At 41.1% G+C, this 23,657-nt stretch overlaps 1 protein-coding gene across 2 annotated transcripts in view; it reads left to right on the top strand.

Moving 5' to 3' along the window:
* Nucleotides 1-12,893: 12,893 nt before the first annotated feature.
* The window catches only part of LOC128691212 (guanidinobutyrase-like), a 56,633-nt gene continuing 45,869 nt past the window's right edge, over nt 12,894-23,657 (top strand). Inside the window, exon 1 of one of the 2 annotated variants that reach the window (XM_070089058.1) lies at nt 12,894-13,032. The gene's annotated coding sequence lies outside the window, so the exon portion shown is untranslated. Of the gene's footprint in view, nt 13,033-17,817; nt 17,955-23,657 lie in introns of those variants that run through there. The other variant, XM_070089057.1, reaches the window with a different exon arrangement.

The following is a 23,657-nucleotide window of genomic DNA, read 5'->3' as shown; positions in this document are numbered from 1 at the left end:
TCAAATGGGCAGATGGCAGGGTTACCACTCGAAACCCCTCCATCTCCAACACCCTACCCTCCTTAAAATTATGCTCCTGAAGGAACACAACATCCACTTTAAATTTATTCAGAAACATTCTAAACCATTCTCTCTTTACACTATTACACAAACCATTAACGTTTACTGTCATACACCAGAGGCCTATTAAAGTTTCCACCCCTGCCTCCTCTCTTCACTCTTCCTATGGGCACCAGAACGTGTGGGACCACTTGTCATCTGCACACTTCCCTCTCTCCCCCCCCTTCTTTCGGTGCCTCCTGTCATGGCCACCACTACCTTCACCTTCTGCCCATATTTGCTTCCCAGTCCGCTGCGCTGGCGTTAGGACATCATCTGAATCCGACGCAGCGGCTCTTGTGACAGGCGCATCCTCCATGGCTTGGTCTGGGGATGCCTCACAATGTACCTCAACCTCCACTGTACACAGTGGCAATGATCTCGGTGACACCTCAGTCACGCTGTCACTTCCGTCGTCCGAATAGTTCTGTTGTTGATGCACCACAGCCTTCAACTCGTCTTCTACCACCTTTCCAGGAGCAGCCACCTCCTCAGGCGGTGACAAGGACTTCAGAACCTCGGCTAATTCCTCCTCAATTTCCAACACTTCCTCCTGTACTTTTTGCGCAACCCAATCCACTGGAAGTGTCTCTGGGCCAGGAAACTGGTCAAGGGCCTCACCCTCTCCCCCAGCCTTATGCGCCTCATCCACTATCTAGCTCCATAGACGACCACGCCCTCCTTCACGTCGTTGATCATCACCTGCTCCCTCCGGTGTAGAAGCTGATGTCTCCACCCATGGGCCAGGAGCTTGTTGCCGCTTCCCACACTCCGCCGCTATGTGATCATATTCCCCACATAGTCGGCATGTACGCCTTTGCCCGGCGTATGACACCATGACCTATGTCCTGAATTCCTTTAGGTACACGTAAGACGGTATGGGGTGTCGCAATGTCATTTTTAGGTTATAAGTGCCCTCCGGCATACCTGTGTAGGCACCTGTCACCCACTTACCATGCTGGGCCAAATGAACAGTTCCATATTCCTCAAAAACTTTTCTGATATCTGTCTCATCAGCCTCAAAGGGGACATTACGCAGTTTAATCCATGTATAATGTCTGGATACATCGATCATCCTCACACGCACAGCTGGTGTTGCATCAAGACTTACGTCCTGAAAACGGTTGACCAACGACTCGTAAACCGTTGCTGAGAGCAGTTTCACAAAAAATCTACGTGCTCCGTTCAATGCTGCTCCGTACAACTCGCCATCCTGAATGCCATACGTGTCTCTGATGATTTTAGGTAGTAAAACCTGGGCTGAAGCTGGCGTTATTGCCCCACTGAGAAGTTCAACACCGACAGTGTTAATCCTGCGTCTGTAACTGAACGCCATGTTGACTAATGGTAGTTCTCCTGGGCTGCCGACAGAGGCGCAACAAGCACCACCTCACACTACTGCAGTCAGGGAACTGAAGTGCGTTTGCGCAGGAGGTCTACACGGCCCAAGAGCGATGCAGACAATGAAGCAAATGACTTACCAATAACAAGCTGTCCAGGGCCTTTAGCAGTAAAACTATTCCAAAACCCAGTGTAATAAATTACGATTTAACCTTAGATAATCCAGTAGAGTCAAATATTACAATATACCTCTGACCAGTTTTGAGTTATTTTTACCCTTCAACCTGACCTGATGCCAAGCAAGCATCGAACTTAAGCTAAAAGAATCCTTTAGGAGTCAGGAATCGCGGGAAGAACTAAAAGCCATAAATGAAATCGAAAGAAACCCAAAGTATTTCTTCTCCTATTCCAAATCAAAATCGAGAACAACGTCCAGTATTGGGCCCCTACTTAAACAAGATGGGCCCTACACAGATGACAGCAAGGAAATGAGTGAGCTACTCAAGTCCCAATATGACTCAGTTTTTAGCAAGCCGCTAACCAGACTGAGAGTCGAAGATCAAAATGAATTTTTTATGAGAGAGCCACAAAATTTGATTAACACAAGCCTATCCGATGTTATCCTGACGCCAAATGACTTCGAACAGGCGATAAATGACATGCCCATGCACTCTGCCCCAGGGCCAGACTCATGGAACGCTGTGTTCATCAAGAACTGCAAGAAGCCCCTATCACGAGCCTTTTCCATCCTATGGAGAGGGAGCATGGACACGGGGGTCGTCCCACAGTTACTAAAAACAACAGACATAGCCCCACTCCACAAAGGGGGCAGTAAATCAACAGCAAAGAACTACAGACCAATAGCACTAACATCCCATATCATAAAAATCTTTGAAAGGGTCCTAAGAAGCAAGATCACCACCCATCTAGAAACCCATCAGTTACACAACCCAGGGCAACATGGGTTTAGAAAAGGTTGCTCCTGTCTGTCTCAACTATTGGATCACTACGACAAGGTCCTAAATGCACTAGAAGACAAAAAGAATGCAGATGTAATATATACAGACTTTGCAAAAGCCTTCGACAAGTGTGACCATGGCGTAATAGCGCACAAAATGCGTGCTAAAGGAATAACAGGAAAAGTCGGTCGATGGATCTATAATTTCCTCACTAACAGAACACAGAGAGTAGTCGTCAACAGAGTAAAGTCCGAGGCAGCTACGGTGAAAAGCTCTGTTCCACAAGGCACAGTACTCGCTCCCATCTTGTTCCTCATCCTCATATCCGACATAGACAAGGATGTCAGCCACAGCACCGTGTCTTCCTTTGCAGATGACACCCGAATCTGCATGACAGTGTCTTCCATTGCAGACACTGCAAAGCTCCAGGCGGACATCAACCAAATCTTTCAGTGGGCTGCAGAAAACAATATGAAGTTCAACGATGAGAAATTTCAATTACTCAGATATGGTAAACATGAGGAAATTAAATCTTCATCAGAGTACAAAACAAATTCTGGCCACAAAATAGAGCGAAACACCAACGTCAAAGACCTGGGAGTGATCATGTCGGAGGATCTCACCTTCAAGGACCATAACATTGTATCAATCGCATCTGCTAGAAAAATGACAGGATGGATAATGAGAACCTTCAAAACTAGGGAGGCCAAGCCCATGATGACACTCTTCAGGTCACTTGTTCTATCTAGGCTGGAATATTGCTGCACACTAACAGCACCTTTCAAGGCAGGTGAAATTGCCGACCTAGAAAATGTACAGAGAACTTTCACGGCGCGCATAACAGAGATAAAACACCTCAATTATTGGGAGCGCTTGAGGTTCCTAAACCTGTATTCCCTGGAACGCAGGAGGGAGAGATACATGATTATATACGCCTGGAAAATCCTAGAGGGACTAGTACCGAACTTGCACACGAAAATCACTCACTACGAAAGCAAAAGACTTGGCAGATGATGCACCATCCCCCATTGAAAAGCAGGGGTGTCACTAGCACGTTAAGAGACCATACAATAAGTGTCAGGGGCCCGAGACTGTTCAACTGCCTCCCAGCACACATAAGGGGGATTACCAACAGACCCCTGGCAGTCTTTAAGCTGGCACTGGACAAGCACCTAAAGTCAGTTCCAGATCAGCCGGGCTGTGGCTCGTACGTTGGTTTGCGTGCAGCCAGCAGCAACAGCCTGGTTGATCAGGCTCTGATCCACCAGGAGGCCTGGTCACAGACCGGGCCGCGGGGGCGTTGACCCCCGGAACTCTCTCCAGGTAAACTCCAGGTAACTATTCAACCAGGTTGTTGCTATTACCAGCCCACTGGTCCACATAACTATCAAAGTCTGGTTGTTCTGGCACATATCAGCAGTAGTAATCCAGTTTCCTCTTAATTTTTTACACTTGTACCATCAATATTATTGACATCTGCTAGTGGTAGATTAATTATATAGCCTTGATAACTCCTTCCCAGTATTTGATGTCAAGAAGATCACTGACCCAGAAATAGCTAAACTCCTTATGATTCAGAACCAAACGATCACCAAACTAACTCAAGAAATGCAGGAACTAAAGGCTAGCAATGCAGATTACCTCAACAAGATCACTGCTCTAGAACATAAACTAGACACTCTAGAACAACAAAGCAACACCCACACCCGGTCCCTAGACACCATCAACACTCTAAAAGAACAAATCACCCTACTTACTACCAACATTACAGAGGAAAGATCAAGAGTGGACCAACAACTTGCCAATGTCATAACCAACTTCCAAGACCATAATGACCAACAACAGCTATCTGACGCTGTTGTAGTTAACAGCAAACATCTCCCACCCACAGTCACCCAAGAGACCTGCATGGAGACCACCCTACAGCTTATCAAGGACCACCTTCGCCTTAATATACATAGTGACGACCTAAAGGATTGCAAACTGATGGGCTACCAAGCAGGTAAAAAAACAGTGCTGTTAAAATTCCAAACTAGCCTACAAAGAAACAACCTACTAAAAACATCTATTTCTATGAAAACTGATGTTTACGTCAATGAGTGCCTTACCAAAACGAGACAAAACCTTCTTTATCGGCTAAGAAAATTACGCTATGCCCAAAAAATCCACCAGTGCTTTGTGAGGGGTGGAAAAATAGCAGTTAGGAAACAGCCCACTGGGAAGAGATACTTCATCTCTACAGAACATGACCTTAAAACATTCCTAAGTGAGGCTGGACTAACAGAATCAGAGTAAAGTGCAGATAATACCCATAGTCCGCCGTTAGTGTTATATTGTCATAAATTTGTGCCCCCCTAAAATTCTAATACCCCAACTACTTTTAATTGTCATTGTTGTATTCAACGACCATTCTGCCTCATAGTCTTAATTGTATTTAATATCTACAGATCTATCTCCTTTTTTACAACTTACCACATCACTGTTCCATCTTATTTTATTATAAACTCTAAATTCTACCTCACTTTAAAAAATACTCAATTGCCCAATTTTATTCTAAATCCCTATTATTGCCCAATTTTACTTTAAACTATATTGATCAAACTTATTGTAAACTTCTTTTATTGACCATTTTTATTCCATACTTTTTAAACTAGTATTTTCAACTACAACTTTTATATTATCCTGTCTACCATCTTACTAGCATATTATAACCAAGTCATTGCCATTTTTATTTTTATCATTTTTTTTATTATTATTTTGCTACCTTAATTTGTGTATTTTATCCTGTCAATTTAAATCTAATTGTACTCTAATTTTTGTAAACAACTTATATAAGACCTTAGTGCAATTACAATTAAGAGTCTTGTGCCTTTATTATATTATTAGATTAATCACAGTTTTACTCTAGCTCATTCTAGCTCAATACATAGTCAATACCAAATTTACTATACTAGACCATAGTGCAATTACTAGTGAGAGACTGGTGCTATTTGTAATTTGTATTTTTATATTATTAGACTAAACCTAGTTGTACTATAGCTCTTTCTAGCTCAATACATAGTCAATACCAAATTCACTATATTAGACCATAGTGCAATTACTAGTGAGAGACTAGTGCTATTTTTAATTTGTATTTTTATATTATTAGATTAAATTCAGTTGTAGCATAGCTCATTCTAACTCAATACATAGTCAATACCAAATTCACTATATTAGACCATAGTGCAATTACTAGTGAGAGACTAGTGCTATTTTTAATTTGTATTTTTATATTATTAGATTAAACCTATTGTACTTTAGCTCATTCTAGCTCAAAACATAGACTCCACAAAAGTCATTATTAGACCTTAGTGCAATTACAAGTGAGAGTCTTGTTCTATTTTTAATTTGTATTTTTATATTACTAGTTTATACCTAGTTGTACTTTAGTTCATTCCAGCACAACACACAGACAACATCAACTTCATTATGTGTAGTAGTGACTATATCCTACATGACCAAAATACTCTAGCTATATACTTGTCCAAACTTCCTACCACTACAGATATCAGTACTAGAACTCAACACACAACTCAGGATATAAATAACCATAATTTAAACCTAGAAGATGATTGATCACGTTGACCCTGATCTAAACCTCCATAATCTGACACCCAATCAAAACCTATTGGAAAGTAACTGCCTTTATTACACAGCATCACAAGCCACCACTATCCTAAACAATGCTAAAAGTCTATCAGTACTTAACTACAACATCAGGTCCTTAAGCAAACACTATGATGACCTCCTAGCACTCCTTGAATCACTAAAGACACCCTTCTCCTGCATTATTCTTACTGAGACCTGGCTTAAGCAGGACACAATAGATATCTACCCTCTACCAGGATACACAGCAATTCACAACTGCAGACCAAACCAAGTTGGGGGTGGTATTGCAATCTATTACTCTAACCAATTATCTTGTCTTAGCACCACTTGCTTTAGTGATGAATATGGGGAATACATTTTTGCTAATTTTACTCTAAAAAACCTTAAGACGCCTATAACAATCAGTGCCGTTTACCGGATACCTCACACAAACATCCCAAATTTCAGTGAGAAATTAAAGTCACTAATAACAAACAGACAAATGAATAAGCACCACCTTCTCTTAGCTGGAGACTTCAACATCAACCTTGGCTTACTAGATGATCAGCCTGTAACTGATTTCATCAACAATATGAACAACACACTTCTCATACCAACAATAACTAAACCAACCAGGCTCACTGAGACAAGTGCAACCATAATAGACCACATATGGACCAATATACTAGCCCCCCTTAAATCAGGGATAATCACAGATAGCACTACAGACCACTACCCTACCTTCCTCCTGACAAACATTAGTAAACCACCACTTGAATACAACAAAGTCTTATTTAGACTCCATGATGAGGCCTCAGTAAGGAAGTTCACAGCTGACCTAGAGACTGTTGATTGGCCTACAGAATTCTCCAATGCCAATGGTATTGATGACTGGACAGACATTTTTCTTAACAAATTACTTAGACTATACAACAAACATTGTCCTATAAAAACAAAACAGATCACAAACAAACGGCTTGGTTGCCCATGGCTAACCAGCACCATTCTGAAATCCATTGACAAGAAACACCAGTATGAAAAGCAATATAGACAGGGCTTAATACACAAAGATATTCTTAAACACTATTCATCAGTTCTCACCAAAGTAATAAAGAAAGCCAAACAACTATACTACTCCAGTAGATTCACAGACAATAGAGGAGATATAAAAAAGACCTGGAAAACACTCTCTCAGATTCTAGGGACCCACAAAATGAAAAAAAAAAACAAGAATATTGTCCTAACTAAACCTAATGAAACACCACTACATCCCACTGACACAGCTAACAAGATAAACGACTTCTTCTCAACCATAGGATCTAATCTCGCCAATAAAATCCCACATACCAATGCCCATGCCGGGGACTACCTAGATGGGAATTTCCCAAATTCCTTCTATCTTGCACCAACTGAGCCCTCGGAAGTCACCGAGATTATAAAGTCACTTAAAAACAACTCAGGGAATCTGTCTAATGTCCCACCATTACTGTACAAGCGTGCGGCCCATGTCCTTTCGCATGCTATTTCATTACTTTTTAACAAGTCACTAGAGACTAGCACCTTCCCGAAACTACTCAAGATGGCAAGGGTTACACCAATACATAAAGGTGGTGACCCTACAGACTTAAACAACTATAGGCCAATATCAAACTTACCATTGCTATCCAAAATCTTTGAGAAACTCGTGCACAGGAGACTATATTCATTTATAACAGCACAAAACATACTCAACCCCTGCCAATTTGGATTTAGGAAAAATAAAAGCACTAATGATGCAATCATAAAAATACTAGATCTGCTTTACACAGCATTGGAAAATAAGGAATATCCACTAGGAATTTTTATAGACCTAAGAAAAGCTTTTGACACAGTAGACCACGACATCCTACTCCACAAACTTGACCATTACGGTATAAGAGGCCATGCGCTTGCTTATTTCAAATCTTACCTTACTAATAGGTATCAGTATGTTACCATTAAAGACACAGCATCAACAACACGGCCACTTGATACTGGAGTTCCACAGGGAAGTGTCCTTGGTCCCCTGCTCTTCCTCATATACATCAATGATCTTCCAAACGTATCCCAACACCTGAAACCCATTCTCTTTGCTGACGACATGACTTTTGTCATCTCTCACCCTAATCTTGCCACCCTCAACACCATTGTTAATGAGGAGCTGATCAAAATATCGACTTGGATGACAGCCAATAAACTTACGCTTAACACTGAAAAAACCTACTATATTATGTTTGGTAGCAGAGCAGGAGATGCACAAATTAACATTAAGATCGACAACACTCTAATTACCAGACATAATGAGGGCAAATTCCTAGGCCTACACCTAGACAACAACCTGAATTTCAGCATCCATATCCAACACATAACCAAAAAAGTATCCAAAACAGTTGGGATCCTCTCCAAGATACGATACTACGTGCCGCAAAATGCCCTTCTCACACTATACCACTCACTTATTTATCCATACCTCACCTATGCTATCTGTGCTTGGGGAACAACTGCAACAACACACCTAAAGCCAATAATAACCCAACAAAAAGTTGCAGTAAGAATAATCACTAAATCCCATCCCTGTCAACACACCCCCCCACTCTTCATAGATCTAAACTTACTCCCTGTTCAGTACATCCACACTTACTACTGTGCAATCTACATCTACAGGACCTTAAACTCCAATATTAACCTTGACCTAAAACGCTTTCTTGATAGTTGTGACAGAACCCAAAGGCATAACACCAGACACAAACATCTCTACGACATTCCCCGTGTCCGACTAAACCTTTACAAAAATTCAATGTATGTCAAAGGCCCTAAAATCTGGAACACCCTACCTGAGAACTCTAGAACTGCAGACACATTCATCACCTTCAAAACTACCATTAGAAAACATCTTATCTTCCTGATACACCCCATCAACTAACTACACGAATACCACCTGGTGGTTCACACTTACACTCACTCACCCATTTGACCATAAACAGAAATGTTAATCTCTATCTTAAAATAATGAATCCTATGATACTCCAATACTGAAACTATGTACTGTGCCAAAACAAAAGCATTCACATTGCTAAACTCACAAACTAGTATTTAGTCACTTAGCCATAATACCAACTTACCTTATGGCTAGTTTATAATAAAATAAGATGGAACAGTGATGCGGTAAGTTGTAAAAAAAGGAGATAGATTCTGTAGATATTAAACAAATTAAGACTATGAGGTAGAATGGTCATTGAATACAACAATGACAATCAAAAGTAGCTGGGGTAATAGAATTTTAGGGGGGCACAAATTTATGACAATATAACACTAACGGTGGACTGTGGGTATTTTCTGCACTTTACTCTGATTCTGTTAGTCCAGCCTCACTTAGGAATGTTTTAAGGTCATGTTCTGTAGAGATGAAGTATCTCTTCCCAGTGGGCTGTTTCCTTACTGCGATTTTTCCATCCCTCACAAAGCACTGGTGGATTTTTTGGGAATAGCGTAATTTTCTTAGCCGATAAAGAAGGTTTTGTCTTAATTTGGTAGGGCACTCATTGACGTAAACATCAGTTTTCTTAGAAATAGATGTTTTTAGTAGGTTGTTTCTTTGTAGGCTAGTTTGGAATTTTAACAGCACTGTTTTTTTACCTGCTTGGTAGCCCATCAGTTTGCAATCCTTTAGGTCATCACTACGTATGTTAAGGCGAAGGTGGTCCTTGATAAGCTGTAGGGTGGTCTCCATGCAGGTCTCTTGGGTGACTGTGGGTGGGAGATGTTTGCTGTTAACTACAACAGCGTCAGATAGCTGCTGTTGGTCATTATGGTCTTGGAAGTTGGTTATGACATTGGCAAGTTGTTGGTCCACTCTTGATCTTTTCTCTGTAATGTTGGTAGTATTATTATTATTATAATCAAGGGGAAGCGCTAAACCTGGAGGATTATACAGCAATGTTGGTAGTAAGTAGGGTGACTTGGTCTTTTAGAGTGTTGATGGTGTCTAGGGACTGGGTGTGGGTGTTGCTTTGTTGTTCCAGAGTGTCTAGTTTATGTTCTAGAGCAGTGATCTTGTTGAGGTAATCTGCATTGCTAGCTTTTAGTTCCTGCATTTCTTGAGTTAGTTTGGTGATCATTTGGTTCTGAATCGTAAGGAGTTTAGCTATTTCTGGGTCGGTGATCTTCTTGACATCAAATACTGGGAAAGAGTTATCTTGGACTGTGACGGCGGTCATGTTTGTTGTTGTCTGTCGTGTGTTGTGGTGATGCCGGTGGGTGATGAGGGTTGTGTCCTGGCTGGCAGTACCACAAGTTTTCCTCGTGTTATTACTGCTCTCACCTTTGATGTTAGGAGTCCTTAGCTGGTTACTGGATCTTCTTTTATTGCTCTGACCCTTGTCCATTGGCTGTGGCTTCAGGTGAATAATAGGCGATGGGTGAATGTTGTGGAGTATCACTTCAGTGGCAGCGGGGTAGGACGTGGTAGTACGAGTCCTATTAGTTGGTAATTTGTGAACTTTTGGGTGATTTCTGCAGTTGATTTATATCATTCTGAGTATCCACACATGTTAGTGTTATGTGGGTCTTGATTAGGTCATCACTGGGCTGCTGGGTTATTTGTGTATCGTTCCAGTCACGGTATTGTGCCTTTTTTGTTATTTTTGTATTATATTAGACATAAAGATATAAGAAAACGATAAAAATAACACGGGGGCAAAAAAAAAAAAAAAAATGCGGCGTCAGCGCTTGTTAGGCCAGGCGCTGTCACCATGCCTGTTATAAATGACTATAATTCCTGTTAGAAACATCGTACAAGGATAATAATTATACCAGAGTGAAGCCAGAAAGTTCAGCTATTTTTTGGTAACAATAACTCAATTTTCGTATTTTTTCGATTTTTTTTTACTCCGCGCGGCGAAGTATCAGGCCCTTAATTAAAATTCAGAACAAAATTCATATTTACACACCTCGGTTGCCTAGCATACGCACCATCAACATGCCTGTGTTGTTTTATTAATTTTTAAATAGAAATATATATAAAATTGAAATTTTATGGAGTGAACGTGGCCAGTGTACTTAAATTAGCTATTAGATTAGTTTATTGATCTCCACAGTGAGATCCCCAGTGTTTGTTGTTGTTCTGTTAGTCTGTGTGTTGTTGCTATTTGTCGTCGTTGTTATTATTGTTGTTTGTCGTGTTACTGGAGTATACCTGAAGAGAGTTCCGGGGGTCAACGCCCCCGCGGCCCGGTCTGTGACCAGGCCTCATGGTGGACCAGGGCCTGATCAACCAGGCTGTTACTGCTGGCTGCATGTAATCCAACGTACGAGCCACAGTCCGGCTAGTCAGGTACTGACTTTAGGTGCATGTCCAGTGCCTGCTTGAAGACAGCCAGGGGTCTATTGTTAATCCCCCCTGATGTATACTGGGAGGCAACTGAACAGTCTTGGGCCCCTGACACTTATTGTGTTGTCTTATCGTACTAGGGGCGCTCCTTCTTTTCATTAGGGGGATGTTGCATCGTCTGCCGAGTCTTTTGTTTTCATAGGGAGTGATTTTCGCGTGCAAGTTTTTTACTAATCCCTCTAGGATTTTCCAAGTGTATAATTATGTATCTCCCCCGCCTGCGTTCTAGGGACTACTGGTTGAGGAACTTCAAGCGCTCCCAGTAATTGAGGTGTTTTATCTCCGTTATGCGCGCCGTGAATGTTCTCTGTACATTTTCTAGGTCAGTAATTTCACCTGCCTTGAAAGGCGCTGTTAGTGTGCAGCAATATTCCAGCCTAGATAGAACAAGCGACCTGAAGAGTGTCATCATGGGCTTGGCATCCCTAGTTTTGAAGGTTCTCATTATCCATCATGTCATTTTTCTAGTAGATGCGTAGCGGAGAAAAAGAAATGGACTACAGAAGTCACAAGGGGTCTTTATCAAACTTTATTGGACATAGACCCCATTGTAAATAAGTCAACCTGTCTGACTTTTTTGGGGTTTCCTAGGTACATTACACATATGCTGCTATGTATGATAATCTATGTAACTGTATTTGTGTATACCTGAATAAACTTACTAATTTGGTTGGCACAGAAGTCACAGAGGTCCCCAGTGGATATATTTAATTTGGCTTTATTGGATTATCCTAGGTTCATTTCTACATTACTATATAAAACCATTGAGAAGGTTTAAAATTATATGCGAGGCCTAAAAAAAATTGATCTCACGAAGAACAGTTTTGTTGATTAGAATCTGCATTCCGTATATGAAGTTCTTGTACTGAAAGTAATCATAACGATGGTCAAATTGAACCAACACATCTATGGAGCCATATTGATCTGTGTCTAGTGTACTACATTACCTTTGCCAGCTGAAAGTTTCTCATTGTATTAGATATAGAGTCAGACCATTTCCCAAGATTAACCACTATCAATATCCCTAGTGGGATATTCAAACAGAAATGTTTTCATGTTCTCAGTGCTCTAATCGCTTCACCGTGCCAGCCTAACAAAATACATCCAACTAGGTATACGTATTTCTGTCAGTAGGGGGAGCGGTTATCATAGTCACCACTGTGACCACAAATTCGGGTTTTTACAGACTATCAACATAAATGTAGCAAAATTTAGAAGATATCTCTTCAAATGCGTAATTAGATCAATCTCATTAGGATGGAATGGTGATGCAATTGGAGTACTGGCGTGCCAATTGTAGGACTAACATACCATGGATTCGATTTCTAGCCAATGAGCTTCGAGTTCTTCATTTTTTTTATGGTATAATGTTTACGTTGGTCTTGTGGAAGCTTGCCAAGAGAGCGTCCAAGGTTCCCTGATAGTGTTTGTTTGGTAAGGTGTTCACTTCACCACTTTATCTCAAACAGGACACCTCAAACATCACATGCAGATTTAATAAGATATTTTCTTCACTGTTCGTTAATTCTCAGTTTTTTGTGAGGAATAATCTCGAGTATAAAACTTCAAACATTTTTACGTCTTTGTCAACAAAATCAAGTAAGGAAAATAATTATATTTAATATTACCAGTTACAGGGCACTTGTACCTGGGAAAAATTTTGACAGTTTTTCAAAGATTTATATGTAATATTTGATAGGGTGGTTAGGTAAGGTTCGTCCGGAAATAGGACAAGTGTTTCTTGACGCGGGTCTTAGATTGTCACAAATTATGAAAGCGAGTGTAAGGCTGTTGAGCAAGGTAGTAGTGGTGTCCTTAATTACGGTAATGACGAATCCAATAGTTGTGTTGATAAATATAGTGAGCATCATGCTGAGGGCAGTGGAGTCTATGATGTTAGTAATAGTGATGAGCGTAATATAAGTGGTGGTGCCGAGTGTGATGAGGTTAGCCACATTGACATTAATGTTGAATACAATACTGTTGATAAATGTAATGAACACAATGTTGGTAGTGGTGTTGTTGATGACAGTTATAGTGATGTTTGTAATGTTAGTGGAGGAGGGAATGTGAGTGGTGGTGTCACCTATCATACATTCACACGTGAACAGCGTCGTGCTCTGTGTAAACAAAGACTCCCACGAGGCCTTACAACTGGAAGTGCACTTAAAAAACTCATGGACCAGGGTAACACTGCTGACATTGATAACCTCTGCTATTTATATGAACAATTTTTTCATTATGCTGAGAAACTCAACAAGATCCCAGGACTACTATAATGGATCTAAACTCATATAAACTTTCTATATTAAGCTGGAACATTGCATCACTTAGAAAAAGACTTCCTGAACTTCATCATAAAGTAACCACTGAACCCATTGATGTTGTGTGTCTACAAGAGTGCAGAGTCCCTGAAAAATCCCAACCCCCTAAATTGCCATCATTTGTTGCATATAACCTCAAATCTACTAACTCTTGTGTTCTATATATTAAAAAATCACTTCCCCATCAACTTCTTGCACATAAGAAAACAGAGGGGCTACAATATCACGGTGTTAGGATTTATATTGGGAACTCTGCTCTCAACATATTTAACTTGTATGCTCCTGCTGATAAGTTTAATTACTTGGAGCTCCCAACTTGTGCTCAGTCTGAACCTACTCTTATTATTGGTGATTATAATACAAGACACAAAAGCATTGGAAACTCTCAGTTTGGTAATCGTAATGGTAATCACCTGTTGTCACTCTTAAACAGTCATGATAATGTTCAAATTGTAGGTGACCTTGAACCCACACATATGTATGGAGGCGTCCTTGATCTGTGTCTTGGCTTCAACATTACTTCTGCCAGCTGTGAGTCTTCCATTGTAACAGATATATCATGTGATCATTTCCCAAGACTAACCTCACTAGATATTGGTAATACTATCCTCCCTGGTGGGATATTCAAATGGAAACGTTTTAATGTTCCCACTGATCAGCATGATGATTTTGTTGCACATGTGGCTGGCTGGTATAATTCCTATGAGTGTTCCTCCGTTAAGACCTTTAACAGTGACCTTGTGAGCAGTATTCAGAACTACTTAGAACCGCCACTGAAACCTCATGGTAATGTAAACCCATCTAACTTCCATAATAATCATACCTCCTATAAAAGCCATACTTATTACAATGATACTAAACTTCGAACACTTAAACGCATTGTTCACAGACTAGGCCTAGCCTATAGAAACCATCGTACCCCTGCAATGCTGAGCCTCTTCCAAACTGCCCTTGCTGCTGCCAGAGAGCGTATGACAGAACTGCGGCAAACAGACTGGGAACAATGTGTCAATGGTCTTTATGCTCACACCCCACTTAGCCGGGCATGGAGGGACATAAATAGAATTAAGGGTAACAGAACTGGGCAGATCGCGCACCCTCATCCCTTACATAGAGCGAATGAGTTAGTGCTTGGGCTGCTACGTCTAGCTATGGCAGTCTTCCCAGTACCACACAGGCGAAATTAATGGACAAATATGATGCAAGGGAGAGACTTGTTTGCTTTATGCTCAGCAAGGCAGATGACTGCAACATTCCTTTCACTAATTATGAACTTGATGCAGCACTAACTAAGGGCAACTCCACGTCGCCTGGTGAGGATGGTATTACTTACAACATACTCAGATTGCTGTGTTGAGTACCAGGTAATCCTTTACTTGAATTATATAACATGAGCTATGTCACTTGGGAGCTCCCTCAATCTTGGACCAACAGCCGCATCATTCAAATTCCAAAGCCCAATCAACAAAATGCATTTCGCCCAATATCTCTTACTAGCTGCTTGCGTAAAACATTCGAGAGGATGATTCTTAATCGTCTCATGTACAGAATCAAACCATTTTTGTCTCCCCGGTTGCATAGTTTCATGCATGGAAGGAGCGTGCATCAAAGCATAGCCACCTTTCTCTGCACACTGACAGCTCATACACTACCTTCCTTGACATTAAATCTGCTTTTGATGTAGCCAACCGACATGTAACCATTAGTGAACTTGCCAGAATGGACGTTGGAGGATGGCTTCTTCGCTGGATTAAAGGCTACCTGTCCAACAGAAAGTCGTCTATGTTGTTCCAGGGACGTAGAAGTGTAACTAAAGATTTTGAATTAGGAACCCCACAGGGAGGTGTGCTAGGTCCCACTCTATTCAATATTCTAATTAATCCCTTACTGCTATGCCTAGCCAGCCTCCATAATTAAATGATTAGTTTTGCTTATGATATAATGATTCACACCACCGGATTCTCCAACACCCAAAATATCCTTAACCATGTACTAGCCTCGTGTCAGGACCTGGGGTTGATAATCTCTACTGATAAAACAAAAATACTCAATAGGTGTCCTCCTCGACAGAGAGGCACAGTTTGTCAGATCCAGTTGCATGATGAGTCTCTTCTAGAATATGTAAGCAGATACAGGTATCTAGGCATTGAGGTTCCACTACTTGGACCTGTTGTAACGAGACTTTGTCGCCAATACAAAGAAAGGCTGAGAGCACTGAGAGTTGTGTCAGGGTTTCATCCCAGGTATGGTGCTAATGTTAAAATTGTGAAAATGATGTATCTTGCATATATATTAAATCATTGGTTGATAATGCTGCGCCACTACTTGCTCTTGTGTCTGACTGGAAGCTTGGAGGGCTGGAAAAACTGCAGAACGAAGCAATGAGAATCATTTTAGGATGCCCTCGTACTGCCAAAATTTTAAATATGCAAAAAGAACTTGATATACCAAGCATCAGAGATCGTGTTACTGAAAGAAATATCCTAACTGTGGTTAATATACTTAGGCAAACCCATTCAGACCCCTGCATAGAAGCCCTCCAAACCTTCCTCAGCAATGGTGAACACCCCTCCAGATGGATCGAAAAAACTGGAACCGACCTCCGCATGAATCAGATACATGATCTATGTCAAGTAAGGCAACAGCAGCACTTCTCCGCTCCATGGGATATTACCCCATTCCAAACTACCATTCCTCCATTTCCCCCCCAACTACGTCTTAAATCACAACCAAGGCTTCGCCTTGAAGCTAAACATGATGCCTTAAGCTGTATTGATAACTTAGCCACACAGCACACACTTTCACAAATTATTTACATTGATGGTTCTGTTCACCAATCCACTGGTGCAGCTGGTAGTGCTGCTGTTGTCATACAGAGTGATGGCTCTCTTAAAGAAATTGGAGCACGCATCAATAATTGGGCCTCTACCCTTCAGACAGAACTGTTTGCCATACTCCTTGCACTGAAATGCGTCCATGTATCTAAGGTTGACACTTTAACTGTAACTGATTCTCTGTCATCCATAAATGCTCTCAACTCATTAAGTATAAATTGTGGTATGCTCGTGTCAGAAGCCAGACACAGGTATGGTAAGATTGTGGACAGTGGAGTCAGAGTGCACATGTTGTGGATTCCATCTCACATTGGTCTTCAGATGCATGATAGAACTGATAAATTGGCTAAGCTGTATGCTTTCAAAGGGGGAGTAGATTACAATCTTGGGTTATCAGTTAGCAGTTTGAGAACAATTATACGAAAAGAACTTCGACTGAATTTTATTGACTTAAAACTCAGGGAGATTGACACAAGTCAGTCCATCTATCATCATTCTATCATGTTTGCTTCTCTCTTTTTCTCCTATTTTGTACACGTATGTTTATTCAAATTTAGTGACATTTCTTGGGTACGTAATACATTTTTCTTATCAGGATATTAATTCCTTTAATATTACAATAATTCCACTTTACTTAAATATTACATTATATAAGGAAATTATAATGAATATATTGGTTTGCTGTGAATTAACACCTTTAAAAGTCACAGTACCATTACACACCTACATTATTGTATCGAAAAAATGGTCATAACTATGACCATAATTTTTAAAGGGGTAGACCGGTATGCCAGCGAAAGACCTCGGTCAGCTGACCAAAAGCTCCAACGGCGGGTCATCATCTAAGATTTTTAGTTTAATATGTTAATTATGCACCTCATACCCATTCTGTGGGTGGTAGTCAAAAGATTACAGAGGTACATAATGGGTCCAGGGACTGGACTCCAAAGTTTTGATAGGTGAGCAAGGTACAAAGGTAATGAACTCACAATTACAAAGGTAAAGAATCCTGTAAGTAATTTTTTTTACTTACGTTTATACATGGCTATAATCATGAACAAATTATAGAGTAATGAGCAATTCACACGTCCACACCCGGCCACAACTGTAATGAATTATTGTGTCAGCATAGTTGCTGATCCCCTTGTATGTGTTGTATAGCGTATCATAGTACCATCCATGTGCTTTATATAGAAGATCCCTAGGCCGAGTGGCTGTATGACGTCACGAGATACAGCATGAGTCAGTGAGACAAGCTGCCTCCCTCTCAGTCGACGCATAGGCATAGAAGGCAGAGCACGGCAGGCTGGGCTCCCTCCATCTCCCATTACCAGTCTGACAATATAGCGTTACCATCCAACAAGTGAGTTTACCTTATCCATCAATCTCCTTCCGAACCCCACACGACAATTGGTGCAAATGTTAATTGTTGGGCCACACGCACACACACACAAATGGGTGAGTACACTCAGTGAAGATGCGGGGCCAGGAGCAGAGTCTCGACCCCTGCAACCACAATTAGGTGAGTACACACACACACACACGAGTATACATACACGAGTACAAGCATTCACACATATGAGTACACAAATACACATGCAAACACACACGCACACACATGTGGTAATGCTTTATTTACAGGGAGCAAAGTCAGGGTATTTTTCCAGAATGGTCTGTAATATACCACTGTGGATAAAATACTTAGACATATCTTGAACATTTCTGAGTGAGTTGTCTCTAAATTCATTAATATGATCACACTCCGGTACATAATGACGCAAGGTGTGACAATAGTCCATCTGGCAAAGTTTACATTTCGTTTGGTCTACATCTGGTGGTGGTGATTTAACCTGCCAAAGATACTTGTAACCCAGCCGGAGCCGGGCGGTAGTGACATCCAAGAGTCTGCTTATTTTGTTGGATGCACCATAGACATGTGGCTCCTCCTGCATGATGGAATGATGATAGATGGACTGACTTGTATCAATCTCCCTGAGTCTAAGTCAATAAAATTCGGTTAAAGTTCTTTTCGTATAATTGTTCTCAACTGCTAACTGACAAACCAATACTTGACATTGATTGTGTTGTCTCTTATCGTACTAGTGGCGCCCCTGCTTATCGTTGGGGGGATGTTACATCGTCTGCCGAGTCTTTTTATTTCATTGGGAGTGATTTTCGTGTGCTAGTTTGACACTAATCCCTCTAGGATTTCCCAAGTGTATATAATCATATATCTCTTCCGCCTGCGTTCTATGGAGTACAGGTTGAGGAACTTCAAGCGTTCCAAGTAACTGTGGTGTTTTATTGCAGTTATGTGTACCGTGAAGGTTCTCTGTACATTTTCTAGGTCAGCAATTTCACCTGCCTTGAAAGGTGCTATTAGTGTGCAGCAATATTCCAGCCTAGATAGAACAAGCGACCTGTAGAGTGTCATCATGCGCTTGGCATCCCTGGTATTCAAGGTTCTCATTATCCATCCCGCCATTTTTCTAGCAGATACGATTGATACAGTGTTGTGATCTTTGAAAGTGAGATCATCTGACATTATCACTCCCAGATCTTTTACATTAGTGTTCCGCTCTATTGTGTGGTTGGTTTTTTTTTTTTGTTCTCTGATATAGTTTTAATTTCCTCACGTTTTCCATATCGGAGTAATTGAAATTTCTCATCACTGAACTTCATATTATTTTCTGTGGCCCATTTAAAGATTTGGTTGATGTCCGCCTGGAGTCTTGCAGTGTCTTCACTGGAGGACACTGTCATGCAAATTCGGATGTCATCTGCAAAGGAAGACACGGTGTTGTGGCTTACATCAATGTCTATGTCAGATATGAGGATGAGAACAGGATGGGGGTGAGTACTGTACCTAGTGGAACAGAGCTTTTCACAGTAACCGCCTCAGACTTTACTCTGTTGACTACTACTCTTTGTGTTCTATTTGTTAGGAAATTATAGATCCATCTACCATTTTTTTTTGTCATTCCTTTATCACGCAGTTTGTGTGTTATTACACCATGGTCACACTTGACAAAGGCTTTTTGCAAAGTTTGTGTATACTACATCTGCATTTTGTTTGTCTTCTAGAGCATCCAGGACCTTGTCACAGTGATCCAATAGTTGGGACAGGCAGGAGCGACCTGCTCTAAACCCATGTTGCCCTGGGTTGTGTAACTGATGGGTCTCTAGATGAGTGGCGATCTTGCTTCTTAGAACCCTATCAAAGATTTTTATGATAAGGGATGTTAGTGCTATCGGTCTGTAGTTCTTTGCTATTGCTTTACTGGTCCCCTATGTAGGAGAATAGTATTACTAAGTTTGTAGAGCAGTATTACCAGGTACAGGATACGATTACCATGTGTGAAGGACAGTATTACCAGATGTGTTAGTATTAACAAGGTGTGTCAGACGGTATTAACATGTGGGTAAGACAAAATTACCGGGTATTTAGAGCAGTATTACCAAAAAGTGTATGTGAACCTATTACCAGAGGGTTGGGAAAGTATTACCAGAGGTGTAGGACAATATTACCAGAGGCAGGGCCTACGAGAGGGGAGGTTCAACCGGTACATTGGTCCGGGGCCCGGCTGTGAATCTCTGAAGGGGCCCCTATAACCATAGACGTTTTATTTTTATTTATTTATTTTTTTTTTCATTTTTTTCTGGTAATTTCAGCTATTTTTAGTTTATTTGTTTTTAATAATGTAAAGTTCACTTAGACTGGGGGCCTCAGCCCGCCCCCAGGGGCCCGAAAGCAGTCTTGTTCCGCCTTGCAAAATTTCTCCTGGAGGTCCTGACCAGAGGTGTAGGACAGTATTACCAGAGGTATAGGACAGTATTACAAGAGATGTAGGACAGTATTACCAGAGGTGTAGGACAGTATTACCAGAGGTGTAGGACAGTATTACCAGAGGTACAGAACAGTATTACCAGAGGTGTAGGAGAGTATTTCCAGAGGTGTAGGAGAGTGTTACCAGAGGTGTAGGACAGTATTACCAGAGGTGTAGGACAGTATTACCAGAGGTACAGGACAGTATTACCAGAGCTGTAGGACAGTGTTACCAGAGGTGTAGGACAGTATTACCAGAGGTACAGAACAGTATTACCAGAGGTGTAGGAGAGTATTACCAGAGGTGTAGGAGAGTATTACCAGAGGTGTAGGACAGTATTACCAGAGGTGTAGGACAGTATTACCAGAGGTACAGAACAGTATTACCAGAGCTGTAGGACAGTATTACCAGAGGTGTAAGACAGTATTACCAGAGGTGTAGGACAGTATTACCAGAGGTACAGGACAGTATTACCAGAGGTGTAGGACAGCATTACCAGAGGTGTAGGACAGTATTACCAGAGGTGTAGGACAGTATTACCAGACGTGTAGGATAGTATTACCAGAGTTGTAGGACAGAATTACCAGAGTTGTAGGACAGTATTGACAGAGTTGTAGGACAGTATTGCCAGAGTTGTAGGACAGTATTGCCAGAGTTGTAGGACAGTATTGCCAGAGTTGTAGGACAGTATTGCCAGAGTTGTAGGACAGTATTGCCAGAGTTGTAGGACAGTATTACCAGAGGTACAGAAAAGTATTACCAGAGCTGTAGGACAGTATTACCAGAGGTGTAAGACAGTATTACCAGAGGTGTAAGACAGTATTACCAGAGGTACAGGACAGTATTACCAGAGGTGCAGGACAGTATTACCAGAGGTGTAGGACAGCATTACCAGAGGTGTAGGACAGTATTACCAGAGGTGTAGGGCAGTATTACCAGACGTGTAGGATAGTATTACCAGAGTTGTAGGACAGAATTACCAGAGTTGTAGGACAGTATTGCCAGAGTTGTAGGACAGTATTGCCAGAGTTGTAGGACAATATTGTCAGAGTTGTAGGACAGTATTACCAGAGGTGTAGGACAGTATTGCCAGAGTTGTAGGACAGTATTACCAGAGTTGTAGGACAGTATTACCAGAGGTGTAGGACAGTATTACCAGAGTTGTAGGACAGTATTGCCAGAGTTGTAGGACAGTATTGCCAGAGTTGTAGGACAGTATTGCCAGAGTTGTAGGACAATATTGCCAGAGTTGTAGGACAGTATTGCCAGAGTTGTAGGACAGTATTGCCAGAGTTGTAGGACAGTATTACCAGAGGTACAGAAAAGTATTACCAGAGCTGTAGGACAGTATTACCAGAGGTGTAAGACAGTATTACCAGAGGTGTAAGACAGTATTACCAGAGGTACAGGACAGTATTACCAGAGGTGCAGGACAGTATTACCAGAGGTGTAGGACAGCATTACCAGAGGTGTAGGACAGTATTACCAGAGGTGTAGGGCAGTATTACCAGACGTGTAGGATAGTATTACCAGAGTTGTAGGACAGAATTACCAGAGTTGTAGGACAGTATTGCCAGAGTTGTAGGACAGTATTGCCAGAGTTGTAGGACAATATTGTCAGAGTTGTAGGACAGTATTACCAGAGGTGTAGGACAGTATTGCCAGAGTTGTAGGACAGTATTACCAGAGTTGTAGGACAGTATTACCAGAGGTGTAGGACAGTATTACCAGAGTTGTAGGACAGTATTGCCAGAGTTGTAGGACAGTATTGCCAGAGTTGTAGGACAGTATTGCCAGAGTTGTAGGACAATATTGCCAGAGTTGTAGGACAGTATTGCCAGAGTTGTAGGACAGTATTGCCAGAGTTGTAGGACAGTATTGCCAGAGTTGTAGGACAATATTGCCAGAGTTGTAGGACAGTATTGCCAGAGGTGTAGGACAGTATCACCAGAGTTGTAGGACAGTATTACCAGAGGTGTAGGACAGTATTACCAGAGTTGTAGGACAGTATTGCCAGAGTTGTAGGACAGTATTGCCAGAGTTGTAGGACAGTATTGCCAGAGTTGTAGGACAATATTGCCAGAGTTGTAGGACAGTATTGCCAGAGTTGTAGGACAGTATTGCCAGAGTTGTAGGACAGTATTGCCAGAGTTGTAGGACAGTATTGCCAGAGTTGTAGGACAGTATTGCCAGAGTTGTAGGACAGTATTACCAGAGTTGTAGGACAGTATTGCCAGAGTTGTAGGACAGTATTTACAAATGTGTAGGGCAAATTTTTATTATTTTTTATAATAAATGTTAGAATAACCTCAGTGTTGATCTTCTGTGATCTATAAAACATTTCACAAGAACTTTGTTTACTTAAAGGACCCCAGTGGAAATAAGTCTCTCTAAGTTTTGTGGGTTATCCTAGGTACTTTACACATATGCTGCTATGTATGATAATCTGTGAAACTGTGTGTATACCAGAATAAACTCACTTACCTAACACGCCCATCACACAACATGGTTGTCATCCATGGGATTATTCCCGGAGGATAACAAACCCACGATAATTCAAGAAGCCAAGAAACGTGGCTTAATTATTTCTCTTGGAGACTAATTTTTTCTCTATCCTTGGATGCTACCCACTTCAGTGGGATAACACCCACGTACCTGTTTGCTGCTAGGTGGGTAGGTGAATAGCAAGTGTAATAAGATTTGCTCTTGCATCTTGACTGTCAGTAGTATTGAACCTGGATCCTTCGATTGTGAGCCGATTCCTAACGAGCTGCCACTTACTATGTTATTCCAAGTAGTTTTACTAGCTGAAAGTTCCAGTTAGTTCTAGCAGGTCTTGAGTTACTGAGAATGGATACAGTAATACCATTAGAGTAAAGTCAGAGACGGCTGCAGTGAAAAGTTCTGTTCCACGAGGTAAAGTACTTGCCTCCATTCTTTTCTTCATCCTCATATCTGACATAGAGATGTAAGCCACAACACTGTGCCCTCCTTTGCTGATGACACCAGAATTTGCATGACAGTGTCATCTTTCGAGGACACTGTAAATCTCAAGCGGACTATAACCAAGTCTTTAAATGGGTATTAGAAAACAATATGAAGTTCAATGAAGACAAATTTCAACTACTCCGATATGGAAAACTCTAGGAAATAAAAATTGTATCAGAATACCATTTGCCACACAATAGATCAAAAAACTAATGAGAAGAAGGACCTGTATATATATATTAATTATATAT

Source organism: Cherax quadricarinatus, chromosome 27, assembly GCF_038502225.1.
Source record: "Cherax quadricarinatus isolate ZL_2023a chromosome 27, ASM3850222v1, whole genome shotgun sequence".
Lineage (NCBI taxonomy): Eukaryota > Metazoa > Arthropoda > Malacostraca > Decapoda > Parastacidae > Cherax > Cherax quadricarinatus.
Note: the sequence above shows the minus strand (reverse complement) of the source record. Positions and strands in the feature narration are given on the sequence as shown.